The 21,603-nt window shown below is 35.1% G+C and overlaps 1 long non-coding RNA gene across 1 annotated transcript; it reads left to right on the forward strand.

Moving 5' to 3' along the window:
• The first annotated feature begins 1,441 nt into the window (after positions 1 to 1,441).
• On the forward strand, positions 1,442 to 19,565 carry LOC135289069 (uncharacterized). The gene is made up of 3 exons (XR_010351871.1): positions 1,442 to 1,577; positions 14,114 to 14,202; positions 16,027 to 19,565. It is a non-coding gene; the product is annotated as an uncharacterized LOC135289069 (long non-coding RNA).
• Positions 19,566 to 21,603: the final 2,038 nt, after the last annotated feature.

The raw sequence follows: 21,603 nt of genomic DNA on the forward strand, positions 1-21,603 counted from the left end.
GCTGAGGGTCAGGCATTCTCTCTCATTTGTGGCAGCCAGCTGGTGTGAATCAAGAGATTCAAATCATGCAGAGCTTCCTCAGAAGTAAATTTCAGGAGGAAAAACTGAAATTTGTTGTGTCCTTTGTTGTGTTTTGAATGGCATTATGGATTAAACAGAGATGGCAAAAAATGTCTGTGGACCATGGTTTGTTTGGGGGATCCTTTTGTTTATTCTTGCTTGTATCTGAAAATGAAATTCAGTTGTGTTTGAGAACACACCCTAGAAGAGAAATGTGTTGCTTTTTCTTAAGCTATGGCAGCCAAAGTTTGGGCCATGCACTATCACAGGAAGTTCCTAGAAACAAAATCTTACAAGAAGAAAGGTAGGGCCATTGGGAATTCCAAACCTGCTAACTAACATAGTGAAAGAAGATATTGTCCGTTCTAATTGCTTGACTTCATTAAATCTCATATATTGTGTAAAACACAGATGAGGCACACTGCAGTGAACAGAAAGAATGATCTTCAGTGTTATCAGTAAGGATTCTCAGAAAAATTTTGCTGTGTATTTGTGTGGTTATAGATTCTCTGTTTTTGCAGGCCTTTGGGCAATACTAAAAATCAAAATGCAGATATATAGACAGAGACACTGCTTCTTTTGGCTCTTAAATACCCAAATCTCAGCATTGACTAAAACATGTATCATCTCTCTGCAGAGTTAGAGCTACACAATATTTGAACTGAACAGTAAAACAACAGGCCACACTATTTCATATAGGAAAAGGTAACTGCTAGTATTCCAATTCAAATTTCTGGATAAGGTTGATGCTCCCTTTATTCTATGCCATGATGTCAGTGTAAACATGTATCAGCTGTGAAATATATAGTTCTTTCTAAAGAGGAGAACCCCAAGACAGTTAAAAAATAGCGCACATAGTGGTAGTGCATGTCCTAATGCAACAAATGGTAAGAACATAAGTTACTTAACACCTATTGTCAAAAAGCAGTATAAATATAATTTTTAACAATATCTGGAAATATGCGCAAATTTCAATTTTTGTTACATTTGACAACATTGTTGAATTTGATTGTAGTGATGTTTGTCTGCTTGTTAGTTGCAGTTCAGTAGATAATCAAAATGTGCCACTTTCAAATCCAAAAGGTCAAATAGCAAAATGGTATTGTCAGCAGCTGCAATACTTTTTTCACTTGATCAATAAATTGTGGGTAATACAATTCTTATATCTGAAAGGCATGCACAGCACAGTCAGAGGAGTACATAATACCTGGTTTTGTTACTAAGATACCAGCATTTGTTTTTAAATGCACCAGAACACTAATAAAGAAGATAATAGACATTTGTGACAACTCATTACTGGCCAGCCTGCTCTGAGCTGCTGGCCAGTAATGAGTTAATGCTGTACTCAGCTATCTAGATTGCAGCTGTGGATAGTTAAATGATGAAGCTGTGGGGAAGGCCCAATGAAAAAGTCAGACAAAAGTTTATAAGTCTGAATAAATAACTCTTTGAGAGTCAGTAGAAAAAAAAGAAAGATATTAAAAAAACATAACTAAAAAACCCAGCAAACAAAAAATGTGAGTAGACTTGAAATTGTTATGAGAATATTATTACTGTGTGGCTTTTTCTATGAAATTGTTTTGCATACTGCAGTTAGAAACCAGGGAAGGTGAGAATTACACTACTTGCAATGACACTTTCCTATGCAAGTACTTACAATAATTGTAGTATTAGAACAATGATTTACTGTGAACCGCCTGCTTTATTTTTTCTAAATACTTTTTAATTGTTTATATTTAATCAGAAATTCTTTTACAAAAAATTAAAAAGGGAATGGACAAGGCATTGTTCTTCTTTATGTTTGGTGTTTTTTAACCAGAACAACAGTTTTGATGTTTTAAAAATGTTTGACATCATTAGAACTGTTTAAAAATGCTAGAAAGCCAGTGTTAATTTTATAAAGCATTTTCTTTCCTTTCTGATACAAGATTACTGTCCTGAATTATGACTTAGACTGCCTATGTTAGATTTAGAATGAGAGATACATTCATAAAAATCTCATTACATATGAGGGCATATTATCTGAAAGAAATTTTTACTCTAAGAAATATCTTGGTATAATGATGACACAAAACAATGGATATGCTGGAAAAAAATGAAACTGGGTGCACTTATAACTAAGAAAAATAAAACGGCTACTGCCTAACTACCTCCAATTTTGGAAATAATCCCTGGTGTCTTTATATACAGTAGTGGTGGTGATGAACAATCAGAAAATATAAGAGAAAATCATAGACCACAAAGAACAATACTGTCAGAGTGATCAAAAGGGCCTACTAGCAGTCTTATTCAGCATTACTAACATGAGAAACCATTGGATCAAAATCTAGGAATATTTGTTAGCTGCTGGGCTTTGCCAAACAAGAATAGAACACAGAAAGCTTAATTTTCACCTTCCTATTCTATAATAAGTTTTTAGAGCATCCCTAACATTCTGCATGTAACATTCTTTACTTGACACCTGTTCTATATCTGAAGGTGAATTTAGAAATTAAGGTTAAGCTGAGGTTTCTATTCAATAGAAATCTAACAGCTGAACTCTGGCATTGATGACCAAACTCATCAGCTCTGGAGTTAGTAAAATTAGCTGTTTTCCAGCTCCATGCAGACTAAAAACTAGTCATGGCTTACTCATAGCTACCTTTGCTCTGGTTTCTCTCAGGAAGAAACCTGAGCACATGAGCTAGAGGAAACTTGTGCTCCAGAGAAATAGATTATCTGGTTCATAGCAGGGATAAGGATTTAAGAGTGTGCTGTGGAATGTTTTGGGGTTTTTTTCTGTCTAGTCTGAATTCCAGATTCCTTGCATTCTTATATGCTTTAAAGAAAATTACACTGTTGTTTACTCTGACCCTGCTGTGCTGTATGAACTCATTGAACCTACTTTGGAGAGCTGGAGAAGGGGAATTTCACACATAAGTATGCATACTATTTCTTGGGACTTGTCAGCTTTTGTTCTGTAATTTTAAGCATTTGTGTGTATGTGTAGAATTGCTGCACATTTGCTTTAGAGTTGGCACAGCGTCTAAGTGACAGGTGGCACTTTCTCTGTTCCATGTTGTTTTTTGCTTTTAATATGCTGAATCTAAGTCAAATTCTCTTTTGAGGATGTGTTTAATGGTTGGAAAGGGATTATCTTGGGTTGTTTGATGTTTCTTATTAATAGTTATGGATTCTATTGTAGTCTGCATTTTAAAGTTCCAGGAACACTGAGCTGAAACACATGAATGAAGGATAGTTCCTGCTTTGGAAAAAAAGCCTAAGTGCTAGAAACTTGTCTATGTTCACTTGTTTTGAGAGCATGTGCAAACCTGGTGTTTTACGCAAAGGTACCTACTTCTGCATACATGATTAAACATCAATTTATGCCTTCTGGACACCTAGTTTCTCTTTTTTTACATTAAAACTTGGCTTCATAAAACACTCAGAAGAGTACTTGTCCTCTTCATTCCTTTTGTCCATTGCCAGTTGCTTTAGTAACAAAAAATATGTCAGGGAAGTCCTTCTCACCAACACAACCATATCCCCTTTTTTCTATTCTTTTGGAAATTATGAACATGACAAGGAAAATTTATAAAGCAGTCTAGGCATCCTGATAAGTTACAGGAAGAACAACTGGTGTCTCTATGACAGGTGTGGAAAAGTCAGGATAACACTCTATAAATCCAGACAAGTACTGTACATGTAATAAGCCCTGATGTGTATCAGACTGCCATTTTACATGTCTGTGGAATATGCAGAAAATTTCAACCTAGCTGTGACCCTCTGGTGCCTTTGCCAAGATAATATTAAATAGTAAGATTTTTCAGAAATATGTTCAAATGAGTTAAATGCTAAAATACTTTTAGAAATAAAATGCTAGTAAAGCAAGCTATAGATTTTTGACTTATAAGTGCTACCAAATACTACACAACTTAAACAGAACTCTTAAGAAGAATATAAAGTCTTGTTAGATATAAGAACTTGTGTACTTTATGTCGTACTCTGGGAATTCCACTGTTTATGATTTAAAATTCTTATAGCTTCAGGTATCACAAAGTACTGGAGAGCTTCCTGTTCTTGTGATACTTCTAGAGAGGCTTTCCAAGTGTTATGGGTGCTCTCATTTTAAACAAAGCAATATCACAACAGACATCAATTGTTATGCATTTAGTGTCTGAATATTTCATCCATTACTGGATGAAACACTTGGTCAGTGTCAGCCTGTTGAAAACACAGAGCTGATGCAATTGATGGTGCACCTTGTTAGACAGGAACAGAATAACTGTTATAATGGTAGATAGTGTGAGCAGCTCTTGGTAGCACTTCAGGGGCAGTCAGTATCCCATACTGCTGGAATAATATTAACATATATTCCTTTTGAGGGGAAATAAGTTAGTACAGAGTAAAAATAATTGTTCATAAATCAGGGGTTTTTTTTCATTTGTCTTAAAATTTTGTCAATTGGTAAGACTGTTTCTATGACTACCACTTCTGTGTGCATTTAATTACATTGTATTGTAATTTATGGAACAAAAAAGCAAGCCCCACCAGCAGTATTTGAATTAGAATGTAGCAGGTTTATAGCTTTGTTTGGCCTCAGGCACAAGTAATAAAATCCTAGCTTTAAGTACCTTTGGGGTTTGTGGAATGAAGATATCTGCATTATTGTAATAAAGTGTTCCTTGGTGTAATAAATATAACTGGCAGAAGTGCATGACTTCCTTTTTGAAAAATATGTTGATAACAATATAGTCTTTAAATACTGAAGAAAGTGACTATTAAAATTTTATGTTTCCAGTTAGAGACATCTGTTGAGCATTTAGGTGGTATTATCAGTTTACTGCTGGGTATGCCTAATAAGACTTTTAGTTTACAATTAAATTGAGAAATACCGATGAAGGAAGATATTAACCTTCTGCTGATGAATATCTTTTAACAGTTAACATTTTAATTTTTCAATAGGTATTTATGAATGCAGGGTGATGGATTGAATCATAAGGAGTTTCTTTTGCCTTCTCTAGGGAGCTCTAGGAGAATTTACATTTACAGTTTGATCAAAAGCAACTTCACTCTCATCTTTTCAAAAATGGACAAAACACAATAGATGTTCTAGTTCTTGTTTATTTTATCAACCTTTCCACTCAATCTCCATTTACATACTATCAACTTATTCATTATACAGATGGCTTAGATATACTGGTTAACAAAAATTGTTCCCAATACAGGGTAAAACATCCCAGCTGGGCTATTGTTTCTGTTTGAGACATGCTATTGTCTTTTCCAGCTGATGTCAAAAGCTTGGTGTAACTCATTTCATTTACCATTGATTATTTAGATGTATATTGACAGACCTCTTCCCTTACTGAGTAGATAATTTCTTCTTTTTTAAAACATAGTTGGTAAAGGAGGAGAGAATTTTTTGTCGAAAGGATTTAATCCCTTCAGTGTTGTTTACCTTACATTAGTTAGATGATGCTGAATCTGTTCACACAAGTTAATCTAGCTTTCAGTATTACATTGCTCAGATGGCAGCTATGTCACTATTCAAAGGATTGGAATATTGGTCTTTGAAGCCTTTCTTCTAGACATTAAAGGGAATGATTTTATTTTCTGGATCTAGTGGACAGCCAATCTGTTTTATTTATACATTTAACTTTCTAAAACTAGTGAAGTTTATTATCTCAAGACTTAAAAAGTAAAGTAAAACTCATCAGGTTATTTAATTAAACTTTGGAGTTTTAAACAACAAGATATTAATCTTTAAAATGTAGTTCAATAATTAATCAGTGATATATTTTCAGTTTAATATAATACTTGAAATAAACTGTCACTTACTTTATTCATAAACCTCGCTGTTCATGTTTACAAACTTTCCTAAGAAAATGATTGCTTTGAATAGAGCATCTCCTCAGATTTTGTTGTGCTTGAATGCTTGCTTTTTTTGTGGTTGTAATCTTTGGCTGCCAGAACAATAAGTGTTTCTGATCTCTGACTGACAGGTTCCTACAATGATGTTAGGACTATTTTTCTCTCCTTTTATCTCTATTGCATTGAAATTTCCTTCCTCATTCTGTTGTTATTCAGCCAATCCATTTCCATCTTTCCTCGCTCTTTTCCATGTTTTTCTTCTGTTTGTTTTTCTTTTCCTCTTTTTTTTTTTTTTTTTTGGTCTCCTTTTCCTTCTACTCAGTATAGCTTTGTGACAGTGCAAAGGCTTCAAAGATTAAAGGCTTCATCTTTGCACAGTCACAAAACTGTGAGTGTCAAACACTGTGTGTTATTACCAAACTAGATTCTTCAACCTTAAGTAAAAGGAGGTGCCAGGCTTGGACTTAGAGCTATTGTAAATGGGAGAAACAAATAACAGATTACTTTAAAAGCCCAAATTAAAATCTCAGTATTCCAGAGGATGGCTTTTTCTCTTAGACAATCTCAAAAGAATAGCTTGTGCTTCTCATTTCTAAATTGTTTTAACTTATGTCAAACCATGTCTTTGCTTTTCCTGTTTATGACCCCCTGTAGGTGGAAGACATTACTAATGTACTTGGCCAGTGGAAAATCATATGGTATGCTGGCCTTTATCTTTGCTAAGCACTTCTAATTGGTGTATGTTTTTATTTGTAAACAAATATATGGAAAAAGTAGTTTTCAGGCTTGCTGAAACCTTTTTGAGGTTTGAAGATTTTGTTATCCCAAATAAACAAGCCTTTTCCTTTTTTATTTTTTTTCCCTCAGTTTATATTCCTGGTCATGTTGGAGGCCACTTTCTTTGAGACAGAACTTAGAAAAAGGACATCTGTTTGCAGAGAAACACTGTTGTGGGCTTGTTATTGAATTTTTGTGTAATCAAGATTATTAGGAGTAAATACTAAAGGGTATTTAAGAAAGCTATTTTTCAGTGATACTTCAAGGGAATATATGAATAATACTTTACATTTTTGTAATGAAGTTCATTATGGAGTCTCCCCATGTTGCATATGAACTGTATAATCTTAGAATGGTCAAGAGAGTTTGGCATTAGTATTGTAATTTTTCAGTGAACCAAGGCTAACTAAGTCTAAATTACTTTCTCGAGTTTGTGCTGAAGTTCAGGGAGAAGTGAGAATAGGATGCTAGTGAACTTAAAATTATATCTAACCTGGTGGGTGTCCTCCAATTAGAAAAGTTATTACTTAAGCTTTAATAATAATAATATCATTTTTTTGAAACATGAGAAAACGAATCTAAGCTCTCAGGTCAGTTGCAAAGTAAGATACCTCTCATCAAATGACTGGACAATAAGTAACTATCTAAAGCTTTCTCTTGTCTGTATTTTCAATATCTCAATAAAGTCTTAGAATGTTATTATTGGATAAGAACTGGAGGAGTTGAAGATACTTCAGTCAATGGTGATGACTTCTTCCCTTCATTATACCCTGGAATTTAGCAAACACTATTCAAAGTTATCTTAGAAGTTGATTAGATTTGGGAAAAGGAGAAATTAGGAAAGGTGAGGAGAAAAGCAGACTGAAAGAATCTCCTGACACAAACTGGTAAGACATGAATATTCTGCAGCATGTATGCATGCGCACAGAAATACATGCTTTTAGGAGGCAGTGCCTGAGTAGAAAAAAATAAAATACAGAGTTAAACCCCTGATATTCCAAACAGTTCAACATACATTTAATTTTTATTTTTTGGGGTGTGGTTTTGTGGGTTGGCCTTTTTTGTTTGTTTGATCTTGGGTTTTCTCGTTGTTTTGGTTTTTTTTAAGACTCTAAATAAGCTGTAAATAATAAATAGTATGGGGTTTTTAATGGTACACAAATTTACCTAATTATTTGAAACTTGTTTGATATTCTGTTAGACACAAGAGAGAAAGTCTTCCTGAACTCTCTCTTGGTTATTTTGGGGAGTGTTTGTAATGTTTTTGGAATCGTTTATAATATTCAAATGTGCAGAAGGAGTAAAAATGTCTGTGGGTTTGTCTTGACAAATACACATATAGCCTCACTCCCAGAAGGCAACTAGTGTTTGCTGAACTGCTGTTATGAGCAGACCCTTCTAACATGCTATCCGTCATCAATTACTTGCTCAGTTTTGAAGTTATTGCCTTCAATAAGTAATACACTTTGATGCATTTGTGTCTCTGTGATCAAAAATAAAAAGCTATGAACCACATAATTGGAATCTTTTGGTTTGTTTTTTTTTTTTTAACAATCAGAAAGTATGCAACTAAAGCTTAGTCAGAAAAATCAAATGCTTACCTGTTTGAGGGGACAGGTAGAAAGCAGAATTAATTTTTCATGCAAGGCATTTATTAAAAAAATGTTCTGGATATCAACAGGATTAATATTACAGATTCCCATTGGAATTAATTAATCTTCTGATTTCAGGCTTTCTCTATGTCACTTTGCACTCTGTATAAAAATTTGATTACTCTAATATAGACCCTTCCATTTCTTTATCTTTGAGAAGTGAGTGAAATACTAAATGTGAGTCTTTCTTAGGATAATATGTTGCTGATAAAATCAATTACAGAAAAAAAATGCTTCAGAAGTATGATGAACAAGGAAAAAAATCACCAGGTGAGAAGCTGGGATACAAAGTTATTTTGGTTAAGTTTGCTTCAAGCTTATTTGCCATATTTAGGTGGTCTTTAACACTGAGTCCTTATCTAACCTGATTCTTTCCTTTCCTTTAGCATTTTTGTAAAATTTCTCCCACCTCCACCCTACCCCTTGCACTGTAAGGTTAACATTTAATTTTATTTCATTAAATATTGAAGAAATATCAGGTCAAATGAGGCATTTCTTGTGAAGAAAACAACCCTAAATATTTTGCTTCATAATAGATTTTTTTAAAAATACAAAAATAATTCAATTCAGTTGGACCTAAATTTAAAAAAAAATGGTTTTGATGCGAGTTTTTTTAAGCATTTTCTGTTGACAGCTAGACAAGCACCACAAAAGTGTTGTTTCCATTTCTGTTGTTAAATAAAGCAGCACCATTCCTCATTATGCTCTTACTGATTTTTTGGGGGGTTTTTTAAGAGAGGCATTTTCCAGAAGCATGCGATCTTCTCATAATACTCAGGTTTTATTTGCCAATAACATGTATTGTTCTGTAAGTCTTGTGTGATTACAGAGAGTTACACATTTGTGCTATCATAAAAAGAGTTGCCTTTTGGTGACCTGTATATGCTTAATAAATGTCATTGTTCCTTCCACAATTTTTCTGCTCTTGTATTTTCCCTTGATTGTTACCAATTGATGTTTCAGACAATAGAATGATTAACAGCAGTCTTGCTATTGTTTTTGAATCAGAGTAATTATTTTTAGTAGATTTTGTGCAATCAGACCTATCCATATGTGCAACATGGTTGAATGAGAATTCTCTCTGATGATTACTCTAGCGAACTCATGGCTGTCAATTTATCTCAAGAAGTGAATTTCTGATTCTTTGGAAAGACAGCAAACTACATTTTAGGTCGAGGAGGAAAAAAATTGTTAGAAATACATAGTCAGTGTATCGTTTGATCATCTGATGTGTTTGTAGCTCTTTTAGTGATAAAGTAGGAAAAATATTTGGTCAGATGGCCTTTGGATAGATACATACTGTAGATGTCTTGTGGCTAGCTACTTAGCTGAAATTGATTAAAGTGTGTGGGAATCACTGTTTAATTATGTGGATGTTGTGGATCACAGGCAAAACCTCCCTATTCAGTTCTTCTCTCAGCTTACATACAACTGGTGCTTACTTACCTGAGTAAATTGCTAATTTTGCTGAGCTATATTTTAAATATTTTGAAAGTTGTTCTGTTACAAGGTAAAGAAGGTGCATGAAGTTGATATTTTCAATTACAAATTTCTATTCAGTGAAAATCACAGAATGTAAAAAATTTTTACAATCAGTTCTCAAATGATACAGTGCCTTTTTTTTTCCTTGTTGCTCATGTTTTCCAGTTTGCACTAGATGAATATCAGGTTGCTGATCCAAAACTGTGAGGAGTAATTGATATACCAGTTTATGCCTCTATTCAGAGAGACTTCAACACACTAGGGAAATGGGAAACTCATGAAGTTTATGCAAGTCCTGCACAAGGGGGGGATCACCCCATGCACCAAACTGACTGGTGGTCAAGGGGTGCCTGGGAGAAAATTTTATGGAAAAGGACCTGGGAGTCATGGTGGGAAATGGTTCGACAGTGAGACAGCATTGTGCCTTTGTTGCAAAAGAGGTCAACAGCATCCTGAACTGTATTTGGAAAAGCCTTTTCAGTAGCTTGTGAGAAGTTGAGAGGTGTTCCTGCCTCTCTTCTTCGATTGGTGAGACCACTTCTGAAGTGTGATATCTAGTAATGCACTCTGTGGTGTAAGAGGCATGAAATACTGGACTGGGTTCAATAAAAGACTACAGATATGATAACTTCAAGCATCATACACAGTATGAGAGCCTGAGAGCTGGGATTATTCAGCTTTAAAAGAGAGGATGGTTAAACATTGGAACAAGTTTTCTAGAAAGCTTATGAAGTGTCCACTCTTGGAGAAGGTCAAAACCTGACTGGACAGACTAAGCAACCAATTGTAGCGTAGACTTCTTTGAGCATGAGCATAGGAGTAGGCAGTTTCTGAAACATTTTTTTCCAAACTCAACCCTTTTGAAATTTTAGGTTAGATAAGGGTGTAATAAAAGTGGTATCAAGGTACTGTGCAACTGTTAGTCTTAACAAATTGTAGATATTTCAGACAGTTCTGTGTGTGTTGAAGAACATAACACTGCACTGTCAGAAGAGGTGGCAGATTATATCTGATGAGATTCTAGATCTTTAGGCACAAAAGACCCAATAATTCTTTTGTCAACTTTCACAAAGATCTGTCTCAACTTCAGTCAGTGTTCCTGTTTGTCAGCACTCCAAACTTAGGAATACTTTGGTGTTTATATTTCTGGAATAAAAAAGCTGATTTTTGTTCAGACCTTGCTACATGTCTAGCATGTTACTTCTTTGTCCTGTGCATAGAGTGCAGTGTAGACCTCATATCGGTGAACATTGTGTGGAAAGAATGATATAGCATGTTTTTACCGTTTAGACCAATGCAAGCCATCATCTCTTTACTCTCCTTTTCTTGTGTGGAGGTCTCAAGGCACGGCTTGCACTGTGGGAACTGTAAGCATACATCACCATGGAAATCAGATCAAGAGAATATAGATACCCCCAAGCATGTGCAGAGGCATTGTGCTTTATTCTAATGTTGCCCATCTGGAAACTTGTATGGGACATTGCATTACTTTCTTGGAAAAACCAAAACAATTAAAAATTAGAACATGCTTTATTTGGTGGTGTTTTTTTTGTGGTTTGTTTTGATTTGTTTTTTTTTAATTTTGCTAAAGAGGTCTACTCCATTGTGCAAAATGTTAGTGACAGACCGGAGTTTTTATAAGGCCAAGACAAATACTCTTGCGTGAGATATCTGCTAAACCAGAGCCTGAGGTTGCTTCTAGTTCTTGTCTTTTTAAAGCTCACAGCAACCTGGCGTCTTAACACTGCTGGTGCTTGAGAAACTGATGCAAAAGGTCAGTAATCTTCATAAGTTTCTGTTTGGGCCTGAAGCTTCAGAGGAAAATTTTGCATCTGAAAAACAAAGCAAAGCAAATCACCACTCCATAACTCTCCCTCAGCAAGACCCCAAAAACTAAACAAATGAAAAAAACCAAAAACAACCCAATCCCAAGAGGAAAGAGACAAAATCAACAAACAGACCCTAAAAAAAAAATCCTTATTGAGGTTTCATGGAAGACACTGCAACTTGTGAGTGTCTGATTTTTAATTAACTTCCAGCAAACTTCCATGCTGGTGGAAGTTTGCTGGAAGTTAATTAAAAATCCCAAGCAAACAAGTAAGAGAAAGCTGAAAATACAAAGTTATAAAAAGTTATATTGAGAAAGATACAATGTGATAAGGTCAAACTATTGCCATGACTTTGTCTTTGAAAAATCTCTGCCTGATCCAGTGTATTTGCTGTAATGCTTTACTAGAATGTATCTGTTCCTGATACCCTTCTTTTATAAAAGTGGGAGAGAAAAGATCAATAGTAGCTAAAGTGCTGTGCACACATTTCCTTCAAGTGATGCTTCCAGTATTTCATTGTGGTGCCCCATTTCAATGCTACTTCTCAGTTAGCTTGCAAGAATAATGGGCTAGAGATGACATGCAGAATTTAAACTTTTGTGTCTTGGTGAACTCTTCTGTGCCTAGTGCAACTGGCAGTACAGTATCAAGACCTTTTTATATTGCAAGGATGTTTTTCTGAAGGCTAGAAAGTGCATATGCATGTGCACTTGCTTAAATTCTGTACTTCGTGTATTTAACTTCTATTTATTTCAACTATCTAGAACTGAAATAAAACATATTCCAATAATTTTATTAAGTGTCTCTTAATAATAATGTCTCCCCCAGCCATCCAGTCTCTCATACAGTGGTAGATCAATAAGTTTGGAGTTTGGACTTTCTCATGTGACAGAAATGAAGTGTGTTTAAAATTCCTAATTTTCACTTAATGTCTGCATTTTTATTAGGCATTAAACAACAACAAAAATTTGTGCTCCAAAACTTACTTATTTACTGAAAGAAGGAGTCTATGAAATTATGTTCAGAATAAAATGTCATACATCAGAAAACTAATTATTTCTCTATTAATGCATAACAGCCTAGCTATCACATCTGCAAAACAGTTTAGAAATAAAAGCCATGTATTTGGGTTGTGTATAACCAGAAAATATTTGGTTATGACCTTGGTATGCATAATCTTAAACCACTTTCAGGATTTACCATTGTTATAAATTTCAAGGAATATTGTTTCATTCCTTCCTCTCCTTGCCTCAGCCCAATACAGTATTCTCTTCAATTTCCCATAATGCCACTACTGAATAAATTATATTTCTTCAAGGCTGATAGGTTTATGAAATATTAGCCAAAACACCCCCACCAGTATTTGGGGTTTTAATATTTGGAAAAAAAAAAAGCAACAACAACAACAAATCCCTACACTGAAAACTGGAGTCTTTCTCTAATCAGCCGCTGCTAGATTTAGAATTCAGTTTTATGGAAGAGGCAATTTTTATACATATATTTAATTCAACTGGATTCTTCAGATTTTGGGTTGACTGGGACAAGGAAACTAAAGCATAATATCTAGAGAATTATGAAAATATAGGTAACTGAAAAGGAGAAAAAGATTGTATTGCTCTAGATTTTGACTTGACTAGGAACTACTGTAAGTTTGTATGTATATTACCAAATTGATTTTTTCCTTAATCCTAATGAGATTTTCCTTTTTGTGTATTAAATTTTGCCATGCCTTCTTCTATTACATTCATATTAGTTGGCTTAAATATAATCATAATATATTACATGTGAATATTTTCAAATTTAAAAATAACTACACATAGAATATTTAATATCTCTCAAACCTACAAAACCCATGCCCAAAAAGAATGACCCCAGCAAACACCAGCTTACTAAATATTCAGTTAAAGCAGACTTCAGTACTTTTATGTGGCAATGACAAAGGGATTCAATCGTTTATTCTTTCAAGTAGTGACCTAACAGCCAATAATATCAATAGAAAACTGGATTGTAACTGTTCATCTCAGGTGGTAGCAGGTTTTTCACTGTTCTTGACAGAATATTGTCAACTTACCATGGCATTTATTTGTGTTTATTCTCTTGCCTCTTTGTCTTTCAAACAAAACAAGTTAGTTACAAGAGATGAAGGAGGTGGGGTAACTGGGAGTTAAGAATTAAAAGTGGTTTGAGTAATTCTGGCAGAAAAGTTTCTCCTGAAATTAAAAAAAAAAAAATTAAAAAAGTCCCAAATCTGTATTTTTCTTGTTTCTATGCGTGTACTATAGTGGGTTTTTTAGGACCTGGTGTAATCCCAGAGCCAGATCAGTTTAGCTTGTTTTCATCTTCTTCTAAACAATCCAATGAGGCTCTCACATGGCTGAGTGAGAGCAGTTTAGAATGTTGCTGATGCCTGAGTGAAAATTAGCAGTGAGTTTCTGCATCTGGTTTCTTCTTTTGTTTTCACAGTACTTCATGCCACCTCGGTTACTACTTTGACTATGTATATCCTTGGCATTGTTTTTGTCCACTCATTGGAATTAGAGTCCAAGGAACAGGTAATGTGTAGAAATACACTTAATGCAAAAGAAATTATTTGGCAGTTTTTGTTTTTATATAAGTACTTCACTTTGTGAACTTTATGATTCTTGCTTGACCTAATATATTTGTATAAGTAGCAGTAACATATTTTAGGTAACTTTTTCTTCAAAAAAGCTGGCACCATACAGGTATTCTAGATGTTAATCTAGTTCTTGAAAATCCTAGGTGAACATTCTTGTCTGAAACTTCTTACCTCCCCAACCCCTAAATTTGGTGCAGTTCTGAGAAGAAAGTGTGAGGCTGGGGATCCTCTCCTCATACAAAATACATTACCAGATCTTGCAGTCTCAGCTTCCAAAAGAGGTGACAGTTCTGCTGCCTTAGATATCAGTGAGGCACACTGATAAGTCTACAGAAGCAAACAGCACAAGCTTGTTGCTTTTTCCTGGGGAGGTTTTCTCTGTTTGTCTGATCTGTTGCTATTGTGTTAATCCTACTGCTGTCCATAGTAGCAATTTTCACACTGTTGCTTATAAAATGATCTTTAAAACTATTATTCTGATGAGCTAAACATAATTATACTGTATGTACATGAGATTATTGCAAGATTTTATTACTAACATTAGCTAAATAAATTACCTAACAAATTTATAATGCATTCCTTAAAAGACTATCCATGTGTAATTATATATAATTTAGAAAAAGCTCAGAAGATGGTGTGCTGTGTTTTTCTACAGTGTCCTGTCTGCATTGTTGAAATAAATTTAAAGTATGGGCACTTGCGAGTTTCCAATTTATAGTTTTGCTTGTAGAAGTCAACTATTTTGTCATTGACACCATAGAAATATTTTTGCTGAAGATCATACAAAGCCTGTGAAAAATATTGTATGAAGTCAAACACTATATTCAGTTACAGAAATAAACTGGGAAAAACTGTCTATTTTAAGCCCAATGTAGCCTTTGGTTCACGATCTGGATGCACGAGTGCTTATCAACACAATGATCTGATTTTGCAAACTTAAAGAGTGCACTGTTATATATGGAAATCTTCAAACAAGGGGTGGCCTTTTTTTACAGATTTCTGGCAGCTTTAGTGAGTGTGTTACGTGAATCTATCAATAAAAAAATATTTGTTACACATTTTAATGTGTGACTTTCTAGACTATAATTTTTACTAAGTTTTAGACAGAGTTGCAAGGATGATGAGAAATTTGAAACTGCAGAGGGCTATATTTTTCAAAGCAAAGATAGTTCTTTTCCCAGGAATGATCTATTGCTTAGTTTTTTAGTTGATACAAAATAAGATATTTCTCAGTTGTTACTGACTTGTGACATATCCATAAGGAGTCTAGTCATGGTGATTGATGGGCTCCTTGAGTGAGTTCTTGTCTTAAAAACCAAGACTTCTGAGACCTCTTTTCTCATAAATTTAAAGGGAGACTGGTCTCTTATGTAGATGCTTTTATTTTGTGTGCTGAGCTGAGTGGTATGAAAACCTCTGAAGAACTAAAAACTGTTTTACTAAACATGCAGTGTTGGTTTCTGCATGTATCACTCAAAGTGATGATGGCTATACAAGCTGATAAAAAGATTTTAGCCTGGAAATGTGTGCTGTTAATGCCATGGAGATTTCTATGGAGATCTTTGCACTAAGATGTCATCTACTTTTTCATGTAAAGCTTTGTCTTGCATTTGAGCCTACTGGCATTCAAAGTCCAAATATTTTCTCTTTTTTTATCCAAATTCCTTTATGATTTTGCTGGGCTGGGCCAAGAGGAAAAAAGATAGAAATGAGAGCCTATTGTGAGTGTAAAACTTTTTGACATATCCCTCTTCCACAGAGTTTACAAATTCTGGAAGGGAGCAGTCTCTACTCTGACAACAGAAGAGGAATATTCAATGAGTCAGAGAGGAGTCAGAACATCATGGACATGTTGGTCTCTGCAATAAAGCTATGACTTTTGTAAGAAGAATTAATTAAGCTACTCGGGCATCTGTTGATGCGCCATTTACCAATTTCTGTGGATGCAGTTGAGTTTTTCTCCATCATCTACATAACTTTAGTCTGGCTATTGGATCAGTGCATGCTTCTTTTCATAAAAAGATAATTTACGAGCCAGTCTCTCCTTACGGATTTCACAGCTACCTAATTCGTTCATTTTTTTGACACTGAAAATTAATTTCCTATGTCCCTTGATGTTGCATTATATGATGACTAATAAGAATCATTACAGTAATATTGAAAAACAAATAAAACCTGAATGTGAGTCTAGGAGAGAAAAACTGAACTCTCTGGAGGGAAGCATTCTTCTTTTCCATCTTGGCAATTACAAGTGTGAGCCTTTGCTGTCCTGGGATGGAACGGATGCCATATCACAGTGCCAAGTACAGGATGAAAGCTCCAGGGGGAAGACACAGCCCACAGTCTGGAAGAAAATACCACTAGCTCCTCATGCTACTATGATAAATACTGTGAAAATGAAACATAGGGAAGCATAGGCTTAGAAATCTCTTAGCACAGAAGAAATCTCTTGTGGAACACTTCTTGCAAAGCTACTTGCATGCAGCCAACCGTGCTCAGTCAGGCCATAGTTTTGATACGATGCTGTGCTGTTGCCCTTGCTTGGGTTTATTCTATTTCAGATGTAGGACTTTGCATTTTCCTTTGTGGGAATTCACCACAACTTATTTGCTCATTCCTTCCAGTAACCATTGTGCTCATTTGTGCAAGAATATGTAAGTTTTGCTGTTGTGCTTCCCAGAAGGAGTTAAAGTAGGGAAAGCTCTTTTATGGTTTCTTGCATATTCTAACCTATTACCTTAATGCCCTTTACTGCAAATTTTCAGGGTTAAAAAGTTTCACCATGCTTAGAGATTAAAAAGCATGTCTCATACAGCATCTAATTTTCTCATTTTTCGAGAATTTTCATGTATATTCAATCATCTGAAGCAATTTAATCTACTGCGGTATTGTGGAAACTACAGCTCCTTTCTCCTTGAACTACTTTTAGTGCTTATCCAAATTGAGGTATGAAAGAAAAATCTGGGCCAGTTCATTTATTGAGCTTGGTTACTCTTGTGTTTAATATTCTCTAATGATCCACTAGTGTATTCCTGAATGTGTGTTGCTATCCAATAGATTATAGCACAGATACCTAAGCAGCATAACAAAAGGAAAGCAGTTGCTGGAGAGGGATGACTATTAAGTAATATATTCATGAGCAGCTAGTCTCAGTTTGGCTGTGTCCACAGATTATCTGGATCTTTTTAATTTAAGAATCTTGATAGACACAAAATGTAACTGATATGAAAGTCTCCTAGAAATAATTGATGAGGTAATGTTCTCTGAGGAATACGAATTTGCTGTGCTCTGTCTTTAGCTTCTAACAGATATGAATGAACACAAATATTGCACTGTTTTTGGCAGGGAGTGCTGTGGTAACACTTGGTATGTAATGCTCTCAGGATTTTCAGTTCTGACAGTTGCAGCTTCCACTTATCTGGAAAATTTGCTTTTTACTTGACATTAAATGAACATGAATGAGGCTGGTCATTGGTAAGTGAGTAATCCATTATTCTGTAAATGCAGACGACACCATCTAGTTGTGCCTAAGAACTGAAATTGTCTACTCAGCAAGGAATTTAATATTAAGAGGCAAAACATGATTGAAAGTAATACATTCAAAGAATGTTTCTTATTTATATTTCAGAATACATTTCTGAAATACAGATAAACAAACTAAAATATTATTCCACTCTTTAAACTGAAATAGTATAGCTCTCTTTTTATCAGCATGTTGGAAAACCATTGCTTTCCCAGTCAGGAATAGTTGGTCAAAGTCAGCATAAAACCTCTCTGCTTCTTGTGGTTATTTGGATTTCTTAAATATCAAACCAAAGGGACAAAGCACCTTCAGACTCTTCTTTATCTTGTAGCTAAAAAAGAAGCAAAAACTTGATTTCCCCCTGAAATGAGAGAGATTTCTGAAATCCCTCTGATTTCAGAGGGAAATCAGCTGAAAATTAACTGTGTGAACTGTGGCCAGACACAGTTTTCAAATTCTATTATTTAGGAACTTAATTCTATTTGCATATGGATGTCCCTATATTGTTTAGATGAGCAGGGAGAAGTACTACATATCAATTTCTTTCTCTTAGTTAACTCTCTTGGAAAAGCTGGTGGTTCCTCCATCTTGAGAAATCTCAAGGCAAATAATGTTCAGAAAGATCGAATGCGACACTTCACTGAAACACGATTCTAGATAATTTTGTGATAAAATATCTAACATCTACAAAAGAGCTTATAAGTAGAAGTCTTAACAGTAAATCGTCCCTATGTTAATAAAAATGCAGCAAAGCAAAAATGGGTGGCTGTGTGCACCTGTAACCATAACACTGTTTTTTAGAGACTTTGAAGGCAGCATGCTCTGTTAAAATTGTGGAGTTTTGGATCTGTGTGAGCACTGAAAGTTGATATCTGACCTGTTTTAATGAAAGATTTTATCTATTGATGTCTACATTAACTAAATTAGTTTTGTATAGAGTAAGTATAAAAGTTTATTTTACAGATGATTCCTCTTCAGAATTAGATCTCTTCCAGTATGTGTAATTGCAAACCATCTGTCGAATTCCATATGATTAAAAAAACAACAAAAAGTGACATTGAGTAATCTAAAACAAAATAGTCCTGACACTTCTGAAAGAATGAAATATAATTTAAAAAGTGGGAACAGAAAATAAAAGATGAGGTGAGAGGACAAAACAGCTGTAGTTCTTCTCTGGAATCTAGACACCACAAATGCTTTCTTGTATGCAAAAAGAAAATAGAAGCCCCAAATTTAAGGAAGGAATAATATGAATGAATCCAGCCTTATAAATATGCATTAATGATTTTTACTTTATATTGTACAAAAATCCACACATAATGCTTTTATTAAATGTATTGACCATATCATCACTGTCTCATGAGACCTATAAGGTGCTGCTTAAGAGTAACATGGGTGTTTGGATTTTTTTTTCTCTTTTTTTTTTTTTTATTTTCAACTGAAGATCTTGTAAATCCATCTGTTACAAACAAATATTTACCCTGGAAGTGCTGATCACAGTGTCAGTGATCCTCAGCTTTTTTCTTTCTCTGTTATGTTTTTTATGAAGACATGTGCATTTGTATTGTGTTGTAGCTTAGCTTTCAGTAGAAATAGTAATATGTATATTACCCAAATTAAAATAACTAAATATGTATACAGATTAATATGGACATATTAATGCACTGAGATAGGAATGTGGGGGGGGAATTGTCTTATTAATGAACATTTGATACGTCCTTTAAGATCTGGAAAACAAAATAATAACTAGGTATTTAACTGCTGGTAGAAATTGAGCATTGTGGAAAAGAGATACATTCCAACTTGTATATTGTTTTCACCTTGTTGCAGAGTTGTTAATGTGGATACATTCTTTAAATTGAGTAATAGCTGTTAAAAAAATCTATTGATAGAGACTTTAATCTGTAAAGAATCTACTGAATACAGTTCCTAGGAGAGCACTTTTTGTTTGGTTGTCAATAGCATGAAGGAGAGACGAGTTTTTGTCAAAATGTGTAAAATCACAGAATCATAGAATTAATAAGTTTGGAAAAAATGTCTAAGATCATCAAGCCAATTAACCCAGCACTGCTGTGTTCACCACAAAACCATGTCCCCAAGTGCCATGTTCACACACCTTTGGAGCACTTCCAGGGATGGTGATTTTACCACTTCTCTGGGCAGCCTGACTGAGTTTTGGGGATGAAATTATTCCTAATATCCAGTCTAAACCTCCTCTGCTGTAACCAGAGATTCTTTTCTTACATCCTGTTGTGTGGTACCCCCACCTGGCTACACCCTCCTTTCAGGCAGTTGCAAAGGATGAGCAGCTGCCCCCTAAGTTTCCTTTTCTCCTGGCTGAATAACCCCAGCTCCCTCAGTTGTTCCTTTTATAATCTGTGCCCCAGACCCTTCTCCAACACTGTTGCCCTTCTCTGGACACACTCCAGCACCTCAAATACTTTTTTGCAGTGGGGGCCCCAAAACTGAACACAAGATTTGAGGTGCAAGCTCACCTCTACTGAGTACAGTGGGATGGTCTCTGCCCTGGTCCTGCTGGACACAGAATTTTTTGCTACAGGCTAGGATGCCATTGGCCTTCTTGGCCATATGAGATGAGAATACTACTAGGAGAGCACACCAGAGGGGCTGAAGTCAAATGCATGTTGGTGACTGCTTATAGAAATGAATTCTGCATGTTTAATGTAGGAATCTTGGAATTGTATTGGCATATTCATAAAACACAGTCAGGAAGACTGTACATCATCTGCTAATTCACCTTATTAAATTAATAAAATACTAATAAAATTTGCTATTGTAAGTTCTGTTCTCTTTAAATTGTTGTTGGCTACGAAAATCACTTCAGGATATAGCATAAATTCCCAGGTAACTGTCACTCTACTGTTTCATTTTCAAAACAAAATTTAAGCAAATAAAAGAGCTGGTTTTTTATTCATTATCATTACACATGTTATTCTTTTCTGTAGATTAAAGAGGAAAGAACAAAGTACGTATGACCATAGGGTCAATGATATTCCTTAATGTATTTCTGACAGATAGAGTTCAACAAGAAAACAAGTTCCCTTGCAGGCTGGACTGAAATGAGAAGTTACAGTCGTGCCTGCGTTACTGAAATAGTTGTTGTTTGATTCCCTTAATTACACATTTAAATACTTTCATTTCCTATACCCTTAAATGGAGGGAATCTCCAGATCTCAGCCTTCTTTCCCTTGGTCCCTCTGTTGTGGATTAATACAGAAGGGCAGCTCAGCACCACACAGGTCACTCCCCCACCCTCAGTGGGACAGCAAAGAGGGAAAGAAGAGTAAAATCAAGGTAGACCAACACCTAGCCTGTTCCTAGGTAAAAGGTGGCTAGCCTCCTAAACTCCCTTCTTTTCCCTTTTATTGCATAACCTGCCATAATATGGCATGTAATATCTCTGGTTAATTTGTGACATGTGTTCCCTTGCAACCTCCTGCATGAGTCCCAACTTATTCACTGTGGTAGGGCAGACTGAAACAGCAAGGATCTTGGTACAAATGCTGTCTAGCAAAAGTTGAACAGGTTTTTTTATCTGTCTTCCTTTGGCCATAAATCTAAACCACAAAAGCTGCTATGAAGAAAGTTAACTCTGTCCCAGCTAGACCCAGTACATCCTCACAATACACACATTTCTATCAAACAGATTAAATCAACAACCTAGGAATCCTTTTCTTCTAAAACAGTGGAGTAAAAGACAGAAATATTAGGGGAAAGAGATGAGCAGTAGGAAATCTCTCCCTTGGTTCCGCTCTTTCTTTAAATAAGAAAGAAATCAGTTCAAAATATATG

Source organism: Passer domesticus, chromosome 1 (assembly GCF_036417665.1).
Source record: "Passer domesticus isolate bPasDom1 chromosome 1, bPasDom1.hap1, whole genome shotgun sequence".
NCBI classification, from domain to species: domain Eukaryota; kingdom Metazoa; phylum Chordata; class Aves; order Passeriformes; family Passeridae; genus Passer; species Passer domesticus.